Consider the following 16,015-nt stretch of genomic DNA (forward strand, 5'->3'; position numbering starts at 1 on the left):
CTTCACACTTTCTTTGTCAATTCAGTAGGGCCAATAAACATTTTGAAACATTTTTTCCTCTGAAGTGCTGGGGATTAACCACAGGGGCACTCCTCCACCGAGCTACAATCCCAGCATTTTTCATTTTGAGATAGGGTCTCACTAAGTTGTCCAGGCTCCCCTGGAACTTAGGATCCCCCTGTCTCAGCCTTCCTAGTTGCTGGGATTATAGGTATGTGTGCCTGGCTTGAAACAACTTTTTCACTTACAAGTTTCACCTTGGGTTTGAGTTTCTCCAGATAACCCTTGGAATTGGTCATAGCCTCTGATCTACCTTAAACTTTCCCACTTAAACCTTCCCCACCAACTCAAACCACCAGGTTTGCCACCTCTGACCTCTGATTTACCCAGTCCTCTGCAACAGGGCTTCCTGGTTATTCCTTACCAGCAATGATAGAAAGGGACTCCTTTTTGGACTGACCCTCTCTGACTTGAGACTTGAAAACTAGACAACGCTGAAAAGTAGAAGCAGTTACTTGTCAGAGAGGATCCAGGAAGCCAAGGACCTTCCCTCCCACTCAGCCTTACAAATTGACTGGACTTTATGTGAGTGGAGCTTTGGCAGAGGTACCATGCTCTGAAGGCCTGCTAGGGAGTTGCTGTACTTCAGAAAGGTGGAGACACACTCAACTGGTTTTTCTTTTTTTCTTTCTTTTTTGGGTGCTGGGGATCGAACCCAGGGCCTTGTGCTTACAAGGCAAGCACTCTACCAACTGAGCTATCTCCCCAGCCCCTCAACTGGTTTTTCTCACCCAACAGAGAATCTCTGCCAGGTCCCAGCAGGTATTTGAGACAGACACACTCTGGTGACACTGCTTCCTCCTCACCTGCTGCCTGCCGACACTTTAAAAATGATGGTCAAATTTTTGTGAGGCAGAGGGAGTGGAAGACACTTGCACCTACTGACCTTCAGCACTTTGTCCCTCACCCCTTTTAGAACTCAGACCTGGTTTAGGAGGAGGTGGATGGGTTCCTTGAGTGAAAAGATTTGACAGCAGATAAGTGCTTTACAAAATGCAAGTGCTTCATAATAAATGAGCATTAGAAGACAACCTGGGGCCACTGTGTTTTAGGAAACCCTTTTGTACAAAGAGGACAAGCGAAAGGGAGATTTCCAGGGCAGGAGAGACTTGGGAGGTGGCACTAAATGGAGGGGGGTGACCTCCTAGGGGACTTATATGATACTGAAACCTGGATATGGAATCAGAGAAAAAAATAGCAGTTTTGTTCTCAGGGCATCTTACTCTCCCAAATACTGATTTCATTGACCTAAATCAGGTCTCTGCTCCCATTTGCTGGGACCTATTTTAAGAGAGTCTTATAAATATACAAAGGCGGAAATGCCTGATGCAGGGTGGCAAGAGGATGTGGTTCCACTCCAGGACAGGATCTGACTTAAGTCACACTTCCCTCCTGGATTCCAGGCTGTCAGGAGGGATGCCTCTGAGAGGGTATTTGGAAGGAGGCGCTCAGAGTAGAACTAGAGTCATTCTAAGCATCTCCTAGAGAGGATCCTGCCAGCCTGACTCATGTGTGTCCTTGCTCAGTACCCTGGGCAGCAGGGCAGAGAAGTGGAGGGAACCAGAAGGAGACAGGAAACCCTATCTCCACATGTATTTATTTCTTTTTTTTCCCCCTTCTTGCATCACACTGAGATTATCCACATATCTGGAGGCCCTTAGTAGACCCACTGCTTCTTCTCCAGGTTGGAGACCTATTTGACGAACTCAAGTTTTCTTCCCAGGCCTAGCAAGTCCAGTCCACATTTATTGAACTAGAAATGCATGAGTCTTAGACCCGTAGGCCCTTCCCTTTTGCAGGTGAGATGAGTGACTGGTCCAGGTTGCCTAAGCCAGTTCAGGCCTCCAACATGCATTCTTCAAGGCTTCCAACTCAAAGCAAGTTTTAACAGGGGTAGAGCACCCTGAGAAACAGCGTCACAGGGGTGCTGCTGAGTGGTGCTAAGATGTGGTAGTACTTAGGTGAAGAAGAGGGCTCTGGATAATTTTGCATATGAAGCATTGGGGATGTGGCCCAGTGGTAGAGCACTTATATTCTGAGACCCTAAATCTGATCCCCAGCACCATCAAAAAAAAAAAAAAAAAAAAAAGAGGAAAAAATATATATAATTATTTGCATACAAGAAGCCTCTGAATATCCTGGAATTTTACACACATTTGCCCGGGTGTTAAGCTGGTTGCCTGCTGGCTTTGTAAAGCATGGAAATAAGAAGGCTATTGTGTCCGTTCTTTGAGGGGTTGGTGTGGTGTGGTCTTCCTTGGAGGTAAGACAGCACTGTGGGCAGGGCTAGCAACTCCCTGCTGATCCTCAGGTTTCTTCCTTCAGTGATCTGAGAAACATTTGAGGGAGGGCATAGGGAGGGACTGGTAAGGGGAGTTGGCTTGGCAGAAAGGGAACAGGCCCTTTCAAGGGCTTGTCAGACTCTTTTGTGAGCTGTTTATCCCGCCTTATGCCCATGGGTGCAATGTGAGTCATTTAATCTAATTGGTTTAATAAGTAAATGATCTGGGTACAAAGACGAGGGGGTTGGGTAAGAGAGGGAGGGATAGTGCTATCTACAAATCCTACAGAGTCAGCTTTGAAAAGAAACCTGTTGCCAGCTCTCTAGGGATCCATGATAATTAAACAGGGGTGGAGATGCTTTGGGAAAGAGAATGGAGAGACCCAGATGTCAGGGGTTGGAAAGTGAAATAGAGCCCTGGGTAGGTCATATAGGTTCTCAGTGCCCATCTTGAAAAAAAAAAAAAAAAAAATCATTCCTTCATTAAATTAATGAATGAACATAAAACTATCCATTCAAAGGTTTTAGTGTATTCACAACCTTGTGAATTCCAGAACATTTTGATAACCCCAGAAAGAAATCCCTATATTTATTATTAATCGTTCCCTATTCTTCCCACCTACCCCAGCACTGACAAACTTGAATCTCTCTGATTGCCTATTCTAAGCATTTCATATAAATTGAATCATACAATATATGTCTTTTTGTTGGAATTCTTTTACTTAATATAGAGTAATTTTTTTTAGTGTTCACCCAAGCTGTAATATGTGTCAGCATGATAGTCCCCTTCAGTGTCACGGGAACTGGTTTTAGGACCCACCTCCCCAGGTTACCAAAATCCAAGAATGTTCAAGTTCCTTGTACAAAATGCTGTAGTATTTACATATAACCTAGCACATCCTCTGGAATATTTTAAATCATTCTAGGCAATTTATAATATCTAATACAATGTAACTGGGTGCAGTGACCCATGCCTGTAATCCCAGAGACTCAAGAACCTGAGGAAGGAAGATCCCAAGTTCAAGGCTAGCCTCAGCAACTTAGTGAGACTCTCAACAAGTTAGTGAAACCCTTCTTAAAATAAAAAATTAAAAGGACTGGGAATGTTGCTCAGTGGTAGAGCATGCTGGATTCAATCCCCAATACCAAAACAAAAACAACAACAACAACAACAACAACAAAAAATAATACCATGTAAATACTATTTTTTAATTGTGTATAATTGTGGTTTTTTTTTTTTTTACACTGCATTACAGTTATACATAGTTGTAAATACTATTGAAATAGTTGTTATATTATTGTGGGGATAATTATAAGAAAAAAATGTCTGAACATGTTTAGTACAAACCCAATTTTTTCCCTGTTTTCTACAAAAGGTTGATTGAATCTGCTGACATGGAACCTTAGATATGGAGGGCTGATTGTATTTCATTTCTTTCCTTCTTCCCCTTTTCTTCTCTGGATAACATTTCTTTGTATGGATACATGACATTTTGTTTATCCATTCATTGTTGGTGGACATTTGGGTTGTTCCAATTTTGGGTTTTTAAGAAGAACTGGCCCCAATATTTTTGTTTCTGTCATGTATATAACTGAGTAGAATTGCTGGCCCACACCGTTACTCTGGGGTTGCATTTTGAGAAATCATTGCACTGTTTTTCAAATTAGCTGCATCATTTTACATTCCTAGCAGCAGAGTGCATGAGGGTTCCGATTTCTCTGCATCTTTGCCAATACTTGTTATTGTTTGCCTTCAAGAAAACAACACAGCAAAAAAGATAACTGTTCTAGTGGGTGTGATGAGGTTCTGTGTTGTTTTATGATAATTTCTTCTTGCCAGGTAAGGTATATCAACATTATCATCCCCATTTCAGTCCTAAGTCAGTTGTTTCTGCTGGGAAAGAAACATGTTCCAGGCCACAGAGGTGACCTGTATGATACAAATAGCAAAATTTTAAAACTGTTGAAGAGATGAGGTTGTTTGGAAATAGACATTTTAAAACAATACCAAATGATGGTGTGTATTGTTTTCAAATCTTTTTGGAACATAATATGTCAATATCTCCTAAAGTTCTAAAAATATTCACACCCTTTGACCTAGAGATCTCATTTTGGAACTTGATCTACAGAAGACATAGCAGCTGCACATAGCTGAAGCATTGTTTGGAAACAGTTGAATGGCCATAAATTGGGAAATAGTTTGCTAAAACATTATATAGCCCTGCTTGTTAAAGGAAGATTAATACATCTATTAGTCTCTGAGCATGGAAGGAAACTACATAAGGTTGCCTAACTGTGAACATCAGTTATCAAAGGACAGATAGCAAGAGAGGAGGTACTATCTTTTCTTATTTATTTCTCATTCACTACTTACAGTGAATATCTGGAGTTTTTAGGAAATGAAAAAAATCCATGCACAGGGAGATTTTAGAATCAAAGGAGAATAGTAAATAAAAACAGATTCTGGGACTAGAGACCTTGGGTTCAATTCCTGGCTCCATATTTTATCTGCTATGTGGCTTTGGGCAAGTTACTTTAAATCTTTGAAGTTCAATGTCCTCACCTGTGAAGTGGAGATAATAAGGGTATCTATTTCAAAGGGTTGTTTTTTGTTTTGTTTTGGCAGTGCTGGGGATTGAACCCAGGGCCTTGTGCATGCTATGCCAGTGCCCTGCCACTGAACTATGTCCTCGGCTCCTGCAGAGTGTTTTTATGAGAATTAAATGAGATTTTCTTTTCTTTTCTTTCTTTCTTTTTTTTTTTTTTTTGATACTGGAAATTGAACCCAGGAATGCTCTACCATTGAGCTACATCCCTACTCTTTTACTTTTTATTTTGACACAGGGTCTTATTAAATTGCTGAGGCTGGTCTTGAACTTGCAATCCTCTTACCTCAGCCTCTGAGTTGCTGGAATTACAGGTTTGTGATCCCTGTGTTACTGCACTCACCAAAATTAGATAATATTTGTAAAACATATAGCATACTACCTGTCACATTGTGAATGCTAAATGTGTTGATTCTTCTGATTTTTATTATATCCAGGATTTATTGAACACTTACTGTATGCTGTTCTCCTTTGCTCCTCATAATTAACCCCACCAACATCACTGTTCTACAGAGAAGAAGCTGGCCTTTAGAAATTAAGTCTGTATAACTAGCCACCAATGCCTTCTGACTTTTTATTTTTTATATTTATTTTTGGTTTTGGGAATTGAACCCAGTGCCTCACACATGCTAGGCAAGTGCTCAAGCACTGTGCCACAACCCCTCTTCTGACTTTTAATCACTGAGCAAAACTAGATGGATACTATTAACAATGATGTCTTTTATTCAACAATGACTGTTATGTGTTATGCATAATGAACAAAATAGACAAAATTCTGCTCTCATGGAGCAAATATTCTTGTGTGTGTGTGTGTGTGTATTTCCATATATATATTTCATATATATATATTTCCATATATATATATTTCCATATATATGTATATATGGAAAGGGTACATTTTATTTTATTTTTATAGTGCTGGGATCAAAGAGCCAGGGCCTCAAGCATGATAAGCAAGAGCTCTACCACTGAACTGCACGAGATATATTTTACACATTTGCACACATAATATGTCAAATGATAATAAGTGCTATTAAGAAAAATAATGCAGAGTAAGAGAGAGAATGATGAACTCAGGGTAGAGTGCTAATATAAACAGGATGATCTTAAGACCCCTCAGATATTCCAGCTAAGACCTGAGTCATGAGAGCAAATGAGCCATGTAAATATCTAAGGGAAGTATGCTCTATGTAGGGGAAATTCAAAGGCAAGAGGTACAACATGCCTGGTGTGTTGGAAGAATAGCGAGGATATCAGTGTAGCTATAGCAGAATCATGAAGGGATAGGAGCCCAGTAGAGGATAGCCAGACTCTAAGCAGTAAGGCCTCATTCACAGGGTGACTCTACAATGTATTGTCCACATTGGAACACTTCTGAGAGTGAAGGTAGGTACTACAACCAGTATGAACTGGGTCTGTCCCCAACAAACCTTACTCTTAGACCACGAAAAGGACCTTGGCTTATATTCTTAGTGATTTGGGAAGGGTCTGAGAAGAGGGTTGACATGGTTTGACTTACATTTTAGTGGGATCACTCTGACTGCTAGACTGTAGGGTGCCAGGGTGGAGGCAAGGAGACTATAGGGGAGATGACATCTAGGACAAGAGTGGTGGAGATGAAAGAAGGAGGAGTATTCAGATTCTGAATAGTTTTTGAAGGTAGAGTTCACAGGACATGCTGACAGATTTCATATGGGAAAGAAATCAAATGATTTGAAGATTTCTGACCTGGGCAGTTGGGAGGCAGGAGTTGTCATTTTCTAAAATTGACAGAGTAGGGAGGCCCAGATTTAGGAGGAAAAATTGAGTGTGGTTTTAGACACACTAAATTTGGAATGCCTCAATGATATCCATGGAGTGTGTGAGTCAACTAGATATACAAGTAAGGAATCCAGTGAGCCCCTGGGACCAAACCTAGGGACACTGACAACATTACCAGTGATATTCAAAAGGACCAGATGAGATTAGCAAGGCAGGAGCATAGATGGAAAGAACAATCCCTGAACTAAGCTGCAGTGTAAGCTATTCAGGGATTAAAAGTGTGAAAAATGAGTATGTAGCCCAGGAATGGAGGAGGGGCCTGGGGGAGGATAGGAGTCATAGGGCATCATAATTTTCTGCTTGATTTACCTCTGTGCTCTGCAATTCTGGGGATGGTAGTGTGCCTATGTTAGCTTTATTTTAGGGGAAAAAAAAAAAACAAAAAACTTGTGGGTTCCAGTCTGGGACCCAAGACAGGGGTCTGGGTGGGACTTGGAGACTACCCTGTAAATTCAAGGTCTTCTTAAGGGCATGAGTTACCTGCATTCCCAGACTCACGACTCCACCCCAGAATACCTTTTCTGGACCTCTTCACCATGAAGTTCTCCTGACCACCAGCACCCTCCTTGCTGAATCCCAGGTACTTCTTGGTACTTCATTGCATTTCTCCTCATGTTCTCAAGTCCACCCTCCCCACATGAAGTGGAGCCCTGCCTTGGAAAAAGTGCAGGAGGGAGGCAGACCTGGGTATGAAATGCAAGCTGGCTTCACAGTGCAGCCACGCAGATCTGGCGGCTGTGTCGTTGTTGTTGTCTTCTTTTTCTTCTTCTTCCTCTTTTAAAGAAGGTTCATTGGTTTGCTAGAAAAGAGAAACATTTAAATATTTTTTAGTTGTAGATGGACACAATACCATTTAGTTTTAGGTAGTACTGAGAATCAAACCCAGTACCTCACACATGCTAGGCAAGTGCTCTACCATGGAGCTACAACCCCAGCCCTGGCTGTGGCTTATTCTTTTTTAAAAATATTTTTTAAAAGGACAGTAATTTTTTTGAAATTTAATTTTTGTGTGTGTGTGTGTGTGGTGCTGAGGATAGAATTCAGTGCCTCACGCGTACTAGGCAAGCACTCTACCACTGAGTCACAACCCCAGCTCCAGCTGTGATTTCTTAATGCCTAACCTGACTCTATTTCCTCATCATAAGTGAGGCACCATACTACTGACTTTAAAGGGTGGTGGATAGGATTAACTGGGTAGCCGTGGGAAGCCTGTGGACTTTGAAACCAAACAGAACCAGTTTGAACCTCAGTGTAGCCACCTACGAGATCTGGAGCAGGCCATGTAATCTCTTTGAACCTCAATGTTATCATTAGGAGAATGGGGAGAGTAATTCCTTACTTTACAGGGTGTATGTTGCCAATTAATGAGTGTAAAATGTCTGGTGAAGTATAAATAATCAGTAACTAGTAGCTACTGCCACAAACCCTAAAGGAGCTGCCTCTTACGGTGTCTGCATTGAATACAGGTTAGTTTAATTGTTCATGCACCTAATTCATGTTTCCAACTGAAAGATGAGAGTAGGGAAATGAGACAACTGAGGCTTGGAGAAGATAAGGAACTTGCCAAAGTTCACACAGTTAAAAAGTGGCTGGGCAGGGATTCAATGTAGATCTTTCTGGCTCCGAACCTGGTTTGTTTTCCCTTCGTTGGTCCTAGGGATTAAAGCCAGGGCGTTGCTCAGTTTGGGCAAGCACACCACTTCTGACCTACATTCCCAGCCTTTTTATTTTATTTTGAGACAGGGTCTTGTTAAGTTGCTCACACTGGCTTTCAACTTACAATCCTCTTGCCTCAGCTTCCCAAATCTCTGGGATTATAGGTGTGCAGGCTTGAGCCACTGTGCCTGGTTTAACCTGGTTCTTTACACTATATTTGATCACCACATGGAGCTGCTCAGCACAATGCTCTGTTAATCTAGCCTGTTGACTGCCCATGTGGCTTCCTCTTTAAGTCTCTCTTTTTAAGCTTCCTTTCCACTATGAGCCATTTTGTGCAACCATTAAAACAGTAATAAACTGATCCAAGAAGTCAATTCAAAATAAATAACAAACTGTGCAGTCTTTGTAAGAAACCTGTATCTGTTTTTGTACAGTGGCAAACTCCAGGGAAACTTAACTCAGTGCCTCAGCCAGCTCAAGGGAATAAATTTGCATCTTACCCTACAAATTGCCTACAACAGACTCTTTTTGAAAGATGGAGAATGTATTCCCTCAAGACCTAAGAAAGCTAAACAATTAATAGCTTCCCAAGGGTTTTGTGTATACTAGGATACCAGTAGCTATCATGGATCATTAAATATCAAAGTTGATGCTTAAGAAGCCAAAAAAAAAAAAAAAAAAAAAAAGAAAAGAAAAGAAAGAAAAAAAAGAAATTCAAGTTCTCTGTGCCTCAGTTGTCTTTACGAATACCCTAAGTAGGAGAAAGTTTTAGAAACCATTTTCATGCAGGTAAAATGAGAGTCATAGAGATCTGAAAGTTTGAAATGTTAAACTGGTAGCAGCACAAGGCACAGAGGTAATAAGTCTCCCCTTCCCTTCTCATGTTTGGAACTTTCTTGTTAACATCGACTCCTCCAAAGCACTCTCTTTTTATTTTCTTCCTTCCTTTTTGGGGATAAGGATTAAAGTAGTCTGACCCATTTCTGAACTGTGTTTATCAGCTCATCTTCTTAGATATCCTTGATTTCCTCTTTGGTGCCCACCAGACATAGTTGATGTGTTGGTTCTAGGAGGTTCCTTAAGCCAACAACTTCTGTTTCTCAGCTCAGACTCATCAGCAAAGGTGAAGAGAGTTGAGCTGGGAATAACTCTAGGAATGTTTACACTGAAAGTGTTCTCTGATTTGTCAGGTTGGTCACTTTCATGTTCTTGACTTTCCACCTCCTCCTTACTTGTGTCCTCTATTTAGTGGAATTTCAAAATCTGTTGACCCAACAACAGCTCTAAGCTGCCACCACTTCTGTGTATAGTTTGGGCCAGCTGTCACTTCCATCCCAGCACAGTGTTAGACATAGATCAGCCTGTTGGCCCAAGAAGAGAGGAATGGTGGAGAAATCATTGGGTTGTGGAGGGCAGGACATGTGATAGAGGGTTTTTTTTTTCTTTTCTTAATTTCTTTAAGTTGTCAATGGACCTTCATTTTACTTATTTATTTATATGCGGTGCTGAGAATCGAACCCAGTCAACCTAACCCATGATAGAGGGTCTTGAAATGAGCTTTTCTTCCCCACCTGAGCTGTTTGTGCATTTTAAGCCAACATTCCTGTTGACTGAACTTCATAAATGAATTAGAAAGAGTTGTATAGATCAGTTCTGTCTATTCATCTGACCAACCAGAGAGTTGAGCAAAGTGTGAGGCTAAGGACAATAGAGATCTTTGGAATTCATAATTGGATATCAAATAAGGTGATTCTTTGGCCTGAGTTTCCAGGAAAGATGAACTGTTTCAAATGTTCTCATGCTATGACCACATATCCTGATTTGGGGTTCAGGAGCTATGATCACTAACACATCAAATAACCAGTTGACTTGGTTGAAATTTTTACTTTTCTCCACAGACATAGAGCTGGTGCTTTGATTATATGGACGATCAAAACCATCACTCAATAGTTTAATCAGCCATCCTAAGAATTGTTTTCATTGCATATGTAAAGGTCAGAGTAGAATAGTAGAGATTAATTGTATAGAGTTTTGACCAGTGGTATTTGAATTGAAGTAGATGGTATCACTATATACTATAGTCCAATAAACAGATTATTTTTATTTCTTTTAATTAATTAGTTCAATTTTTTTTTTTTTTTTTTTGCAGTACCAAAGATCGAACCCAGGAGTACTCTAACACTGATTACATGCCCATCCCTTTTTATTTTATTTTGAGATAGGTTCTCACTAAATTGCCAGTCTGGCCTTGAATTTGCCACAGTATTCTAAGTAGCTGGGATTACAATCATGTATCCCTGCACCTAGCCTTTTTTTTCTTTTCTTTTTTTAAGTACTAGGGATTCAACTCAGGGGTGCTTTACCACTGAACCCATATACTCTGCCCTTTTTATTTATTATTTTGAAACAGGGATTCACTAAATTGCCCAGGCTGGCCTCCAACTTGTAATCTCCTGCCACAGCCTCCTGAATAGCTGGGATTGCAGGCATGCACCACCACACCCAGCTCAAATTCTTATTTGTGGAGGTATAAAGCAAACAATATCAACCAAGCTAACCATTGGTGTTCCTGCTTAGTTTTTTTCCTAATGAATCTAAATTCTTTTCACATCTCAAGTGTACTTGCATTTGTTCATTATACTTCTTAATATTTATATTTCTATTTTTTGCTGTGCTGGATATGGAGCGCAGGGCCTTGCATATGGTAGGCAAGTGCTCTACCACTGAGCTATATGTCCAACCCTTGTTCATTTATTTTAAACAAGTTGTTGTTAATCTAGATAGAAGTTTTTGTTTTTGTTTTCCTTTCCTACCTTTGGTCAAATTAGGAAAGACGAGGGGGTGGCAGAAGACAGGCAAGCAGGCAGGCCCATGATGCTGTAAACTATAGCGAACAACCAGTTTTTCCCATTTTTGTTTTTCGTTCCTCATCTGTCAGTGATAGATACATGGTCATACTGCACATCACCAGAATCCAGCTTGCATGGTATGACTCAGCACAGTAGCTCAAAACATCCAAAATGGTCTGTACCATCTTCAATGAGATGATGCCACTATCACTCGCTGATGTTGCAGAAATGTCAAATTGCACTAAAAGGGCAGGGTGTGGTGGTGCATGCCTATAATCACAGTTACTGGGGAGGCTGAAGCAGGAGGATCAGGAAGTTCGTAGTCAACTGAGGCAATTTAGTGAGATCGTGTCTCAAAATAAAAAATAAAATGAAATAAGATGAACTGGAAATGCAGCTCAGTAGTAGAACACTCCTGAGTTTAATCCTCAGTACCACAAAGAAAAAAAATTGCACTAAAGGATTCTAAATGTTTGCTATAAGTTTCTATACTTGCGTCATCAAGGAAAAACGACCAACAGTTTGCAACCTGTATGGGCCCTGAGTGGGAGTTTCTAAGGGGCCAGGTAACTTATCGCTCTCTGAAGCTGGAAGTTCATAGTATTGAAACTGCTGTGTCCACTCTGGCTACTGTTCTAGGGAAAGCACCCACCCTGGGCCCACTCAGAGGTTCTGTTTTTCCTCTTAACTTGTTGACTGGGATTGTTCCAACCTGATTTTACTCATACTTCACTCCTCTTTCCATTCCCAGACTTCCTGCATTCTCAAACACCAGGTCTGCCACCTTATTTCTATCAAGAGGGTAGCCGTGTGGCTTCCCACAGCCTTCAGCACCTGCTTTGTTTTTACAATTTAAAAGAGAGGGCAGAAAGGTGGAATGTTTTCACTGATATGTGGAAGCTAACCCACAACAGGGGTAGGGGGATATAAATACAGTAGATTAGACAAAGAGAAATGAAGGGAAGGGAGGGGGGATAGGAAAAGGAAAGACAGTGGAATGAATCTGATATGACTTGTCTAGGTACACATATGAATACACCACAGTGAATCCCACCATTGTGTACATCCATAAGAATGGGGTCCTAATTAGACTAAGTTATATTCCATGTTTGTATAATTACATCAAATGAATTCTACTGTCAGGTATAACTAAAAAGAACCAATAAAAAATAAATAGAGGCTGCACGGGGAGCCATGAGCAGCAAAGTCTCTTGCGACACCCTGGAGGAGGCAGTGCGGGAAGTCCTGCACAGGAACCAGCATAAGTGTCACAAGTTTCTGGAAACAGCAGAGCTGCAGATCAGCTTGAAAAACTATGATCCCCAGAAGGACAAGCACTTCTTGGGCACCATCAGGCTTAAGTCCACCCCCCACCCTAAGTTCTCTGTGTGTGTCCTGGGGGACCAGCAGCACTGTGATGAGGCCAAGGCTGTGGATATCCCCCACATGGACATTGAGGCGCTGAGAAAACTCAACAAGAATAAGAAGTTGGTCAAGAAGCTGGCCAAGAAGTATGATGCCTTTTTGGCCTCAGAGTCTTTGATCAAGCAGATTCCACGAATCCTAGGCCCAGGCCTAAATAAAGCTGGCAAATTCCCTTCTCTGCTGACACAATGAAAACATGGTGGCCAAAGTTGATGAGGTGAAATGCACAATCAAGTTTTAGATGAAGAAGGCACTGTGTCTGGCTGTTGCTGTTGGTCGTGTGAAGATGACAGATGATGAACTTGTGTATAACATCCACCTGGCTGTCAATTTCCTGTGTCATTGCTCAAGAAGAATTGGCAGAATGTCCAGGCTTTACACATTAAGAGCACTATGGGCAAGCCCCAGCGCCTGAATTGAGGCACATCCTAATAAATCCTAGTGCTACCATCCCTTGAAAAAATAAAAAATTAATAAAATAAAAAGTTTTTAAAATAAAAGAGGGCAAGCTGAGGGTATGTCTCAGTGATAGAGCACTGAGGACCTAGGTTGGATCCCCAGCAGTACAAAACAGAGAGAGAGAGAGAGAGAGAGAGAGAGAGAGAGAGAGAGACAGTACCCTATCAAAAGAACTGAAAGTAGTCTCTCAGAGATACTTGCACACACATATGGACAAGAGCCAAGAGGTGGAAACAACCCCAAGTGTCCATAGATGGATGAATAGATAAATACATGGTATACACTTAAAATGGATTATTGCTCAGCCTTTAAAAAGGAAGGAAATTCTGACATGTGCTCCAACATGAATGGGCCTTGAAAACATGCTTTGTGGAATAAGCCAGACACAAAAAGACCTGATTCTACTTATATGATATATCTATAGTAGAACTCATAGAAACAGAAAGTAGGCTGGGAATGTAGCTTAGGGGTAGAACATTTCCCTTAGCACATACTGGGCCCTGGGTTCAACCCCCAGTACCACCAAAAAAAGTTTATATATATATTATGTGTGTATGCGCACGTGTGTGAATGTATGTATGTACGTATATATATCAGGAACTGGGGTTATGGCTCAGTGGTAGAGTACTTGCCTAGCATGTGTGAGGCACTAGGTTTGAGCCTCAGCACCACATAAAAATAAATAAATAGGGGCTGGGGAGATAGCTCAGTCGGTAGAGTGCTTGCCTTGCAAGCACAAGGCCCTGGGTTCGATCCCCAGCACCCAAAAATAAAATAAAATAATATAAATAAATAAAATAAAGGTATTGTGTCCATTTACAACTAAAAAAAAATACATATATGTACACACACACACACACACATATATCAGGGGAGGGAGAAAGGGAGGGAAAGGGGAGGTACTAGGGAATGAAACTGACCAAATTATTTATGTGCAAGTAAATGTATTTATATATATACACACATGTACACATACAATAGTATGTCACAATGATTGTGCTATTATGTATAATTATAATGCACCAATTAAAAATTAATTTAAAAATTCAATTTATATCCAAAAAAAAGTTTTTGATAATTGTACAATTTGTTCTAAATAATTTGGTGATAAAACAGTAATATACTTATAACTTCAATTTTTGTTTCTATGTTCACAATTTGATTGTGGTGGCATACTGGGAATGGTCTGAGCTACATCCCCAAACTATTTGTTTTATTTTGAGACAGGGTCTTACTAAGTTGCTGAGGCTGCCCTTGAATGTGGGATTCTCCTGCCTCAGTTTCCAGAGTTGCCAGGATTATAAGCATGTGCCACTGCACCTAACACTTGATCAATTAATAAACTGATACTTTGATAAATATTATAATCCAGTATTTAATTGACTATCCATCTAGATGAATTTGAAGCTTTTAATAATAATAATATTTCTTTTTTTTTTTTTTTTCCAAAAGAAACAAAGTAGAACAGTGATTGCCAGGGGCTCAGAAAAGTTAAACGTGGGGAGTTATTTAATGTATACAGAGTTTCAGTTTGGAATGATGTGTAAGTTCTGGAGTTGGATGTTGGTGATGGTTGTACTACAACGTGAATGTATTTATGCTCCTGAAATAATTGAAATGATAAATTTTATATTATATACACTTTCACACATGCCCACACATATACCCCTAGAAATTGCATTTAAAAAAGAGAGAGGAGCCAGGCATGGTGGGGTCCACCTGTAATCCTAGTGTCTCTGGGAGACTGAGGTGGTAAGATTGCAAGTTTAAAGCCAACCTCAGCAACTTAGCCAGGCCCAAGCAACTCTGTGAGACCCTGTCTCAAAATAAAAATTTAAAAGGGCTGGGGATGTGGCTCAGTGGTAAAGTGCCCCTGGGTTAAATTCCTAAGATTGATCCCCAGCACTATGGAAGGGAGGGAGGGAGGAAAAGGAGAAAAAAGTGGAAGAAAGAAAGGAAGAGAAAGAGTACCCTAAAAGGCACTCTGAGCACTGAAGATGCTGAAATAGCGCCAGCTCATTGGTTGTTAATTTCTCAGACTGTCAGGCCCAGTGTCTGTCACTTCACCCAGTCCCTACCCAAGAATTGTGCCCAGAAGATGCCTGATCTGTGATGACAAATATGCCAGGCCCCTCATGTAAATCTTTCTTGTCTTTCATTCATTTACTCCAAATGCATCAGATGTCTGATTTACACAATGAGAATATTAAAAAAAGATCAGGTAATTTAACCTCTCTGAGGTTGTGTTGAGAATTACTGATTTCAACTCATTTACACAGTGAAAATATAATCATAAGTGAGACCTAATTTCTGCCTTGTACAGTGCTAATTTTCGGTATTTTTCCAGATTAGACCCAGTGTCTTCCTCCAGATTCTCAACCTGTAGCTCACTGAACTCCAGCAGGTATAGCTAAACCCTGTTGTGGCACACCAAGCCCTGGACTAAGAATAAAGGCCAAGATGCTTACTTGGTCCTTCACACTGGCTTCCTTTTGACATTAGACAGATCTAATTTGTCAAATTAGACAAATCTAACTTACTGTGGGTCTCTGTATCCCTATGAGTAAAATGGAAATGATTCATAGCATTAGGATAAAAACAAGGTTGAAGCTGGACGTGGTGGTGCATGCCTGTAATCCCAGCAGCTCTTGAGGCTGAGGCAGGAGGATCACAAGTTCAAAGCCAGGCTAAGCAACTTACCCTAAGCAACATAACAAGACCCTGTCTCAAAATAAAAGATAGAAAGGGCTGGGGATGTAGCTCAGTGGAAAAGCATCCCTGGATTCAATCCCCAGGGATGTTCTGTTTTGTTTGAACAAAACAAAACAAAAAAACAATCATCAGGTTGTCTGTGG

The 16,015-nt window shown here is 40.7% G+C and overlaps 1 protein-coding gene and 1 pseudogene across 2 annotated transcripts in view; both read left to right on the forward strand.

The window, feature by feature from the left end:
- Positions 1-16,015, forward strand: part of B4GALNT3 (beta-1,4-N-acetyl-galactosaminyltransferase 3) — a 106,194-nt gene that overhangs the window by 45,452 nt on the left and 44,727 nt on the right. The gene's annotated exons all lie outside the window — the stretch shown is intronic.
- On the forward strand, positions 12,462-13,151 carry LOC306662552 (large ribosomal subunit protein uL1-like; annotated as a pseudogene). The gene has a single exon. The product of its transcript is annotated as a large ribosomal subunit protein uL1-like (transcript).

This window comes from Sciurus vulgaris, assembly GCF_902686455.1.
Source record: "Sciurus vulgaris genome assembly, chromosome: 5".
In the NCBI taxonomy this organism is placed as follows: domain Eukaryota; kingdom Metazoa; phylum Chordata; class Mammalia; order Rodentia; family Sciuridae; genus Sciurus; species Sciurus vulgaris.